General features: G+C 40.6%; 1 long non-coding RNA gene across 1 annotated transcript; it reads right to left on the reverse strand.

Moving 5' to 3' along the window:
• Nucleotides 1-1,522: 1,522 nt before the first annotated feature.
• On the reverse strand, nt 1,523-2,773 carry LOC121715613. Its single transcript, XR_006033654.1, has 2 exons — nt 2,589-2,773; nt 1,523-2,552 (listed from the first exon to the last, which is right to left on the reverse strand). It is a non-coding gene; the product is annotated as an uncharacterized LOC121715613 (long non-coding RNA).
• Nucleotides 2,774-2,793: the final 20 nt, after the last annotated feature.

Here is a 2,793-nt window from a genome sequence, read left to right on the forward strand (position 1 = left end):
AATATCAACAAATCAGAATGTAGGCTATGAATCTGATTGAATTTAGTATTGGCCATCCCCAAAATGCACCAGAATACAGGAAATCACATCAAACAAATTAAAAAATTTCTGGGGGAGGACCTCCAAACCCCCCCTCCCACATATACAACAATAAGTGGGGGGCCCTCAATACATCTGGGCCCAGGGGCCCGAAAGTTCATAATCCGCCCATGTCTGTATGTTTACACCCAGTTAACCTTGTTTCTTGAAGGAAACCTCTCCATTTTTTACCCTCAAATTATACTTAGTATATATGTTGTTCAGAGCTGCAGGCTGGATATCTTAATTGTCTATCTCCATAAAACATGTGGATTTATCTCTGTATCAGCACTGAGCATTTGAAGGCTGTTTTAATGAGTGTTTTAACTTGAATGAAGTAAGAATGAGAACTGTTTAGAATCATCACAGTTAGGCCTCATTCAGACCGCATCCGTGGCAGCTGCGTGTCAGCTGCGTTACAGTACCTGTCCATTATCATTTCGGCGCCTATGTGAACAGGTTAGAGCATGCACACTGCCTGTGTGACACGCATGTCTCAGGCGTGAAAACTGCCGTTTTTAACACAATCTTGGCTCTGTAAACAAGAGTCATATAGTGGCTTGGTCCAAACCATAAACAATTTCAGCCAATCAACATGTTGCATCAGCAGCACAGAGAGAGGTGTCATGATCGGCTGTTCAACACCCTTTCACTGGAATCAAGGACTACTTTTAAGTGTTTATTATCAGTCAGTGCTGACATACAGTATCAGTCCCTAGGAGCCCAGTTGTAGGTAATACGGTCTTCAAGCACTATGTAAAATATTGTAATTACAAATTCTGAGTGCATGAATGCTCAAAATCGTAATCACAAGTTGGAAACTGGTAGGAAAGATTTCTTGTATGATACCAGAGTTGCGGAGTTGTGGACTTTGTTGTGACTTAAATCAATTCTTGTTAATTTGGTGCCTACAAAAGTTTATTGTGAACTTAGCAAATATTAGTTTTGTCACTTGTCCAATTCCCATAAGCACCTAAAAACCATTCCTTTGATCAACCATACATGTTATTATGAGCAGGATACTGTGTATCTACACAGATAATGGAAACGGCACTCGCGGTATTGTTTTAACACTCTGAGCAACACCTCCAGACACCTGAGGAAACTCAGGCCTTCCGAGGTGCACATGAAGCAGCATAACATCACTTACATTACATTACAACACTGGGCCCTGCTGATAAAATGTTGAGTGCTTATAGTTTCAGGGCTGCTCATTTTGATTGATGCAGTGCATGCTACCTTGATGACTGCTGATAATTCAATGTGCAATGCTTGTAGTTACAGTATAGCCCAGCAGATGTCACTGTTGAAGAAGCAAAGCAGCAGTCCCTAGTATCTTGATGGTAATATGATTCATACAAGTAAAATGCTCATCTTATAATAGTTAAAGCAATGGTAGGAATACAAATTACTTGGGTGAAAAGCCATAAAGTAGTCCAATGTGTAAGGCAAAGCCAATGATACATTTAATGAATTCCATTACAGATCAAAATTGTCAAATTCATAGTCCATTCAACTAACTACAATTCCAGTTTATTGCAAGGACTATAGGACTTGATTCTCTTCAGTTACACAGCATCCAAAATAAAGGGTAGTGCACAACAGAGTAAATATATACTTTTATATATATATATAATATATACACATACACACTGACATACACACACTGACATACACACACGCATACAAACATCTTCACTTACAAAATTAACTGCAAGAGAGATTACTTCATTTGTCAGTCAAGGCATCCATTTTCTTTTTTTTTTTTTCATTTGAAGTATGCAACACCATGGTGAAAACATTTCATTTCCATAACAGCCAAACAGACTCCCTATCGCTCTGACTCACCTACAATCGAGAATATGTAACATGGTGGTACAGGAGAGAGAAACGTGCAGTCTGCCTCTGCTCTCAGATGAACCAATCTCTTTGAGAGCAACAGATTATTTCTACAGGATATATGGAATACAGTGAGTGGGATCGACTTAAAATGAAGCAGAAGATATGAACGAAAACACTGTGTGTGACACCACTGCTCCGTGTGAAGGGCTGTTTGGTCAAACGAGACAAATGTGACTGAGGCTGAGGCAAGAGAGGCTCACAAGGCTGATGGAGATGGCCCTTGCTCACGCCAATTACCATCTCCATAGGAGTGATAACACCGGGCCCTTCCACTGTTTAAAACCACAAGCACCTGGGTGAACATAGTAATGCGCTTTGTGTTGACATCATGGTTTTTCTTCACACAGACTTACAATGTTACTCAAGAAATTTCCAGAATCACTCAAAGGCTTAAGCTAAAGATACATGTAATTGATAGAAGACTTGCTGAGAAAAACAAGTAAAAATAATACTGCATTTCAAAAGTTATTTTAGAAAAAAAAAAAATCTTTCACAATACATTGAATACTGGAACATGATTCTACACAAGTCCTCCTGAACAAACGATTTCCCATCTCAATCTTGGGTTTGTGCTTCATACTATGGCTAGTGGCAGTTGAATTCCATACCCGAAAAGTTCCTTTGATAACGATCACGGTCTCAGGTACTGCACTTTTCTTTCTTTCCGGAGTTCTTTTTTGGCCATGCTATCCCCAGGCACAGTGCTAGTCCACCAGATCTCTGTGAATGCATGCTGGAGCCTCTGCCAGGGGGAGATGGACAGCATGGGGGGGGGGGGGGGGTGTGTGAATAGGTGGTGCTGGGGGGGGGGGG

Source organism: Alosa sapidissima, chromosome 8 (genome assembly GCF_018492685.1).
Source record: "Alosa sapidissima isolate fAloSap1 chromosome 8, fAloSap1.pri, whole genome shotgun sequence".
Lineage (NCBI taxonomy): Eukaryota > Metazoa > Chordata > Actinopteri > Clupeiformes > Clupeidae > Alosa > Alosa sapidissima.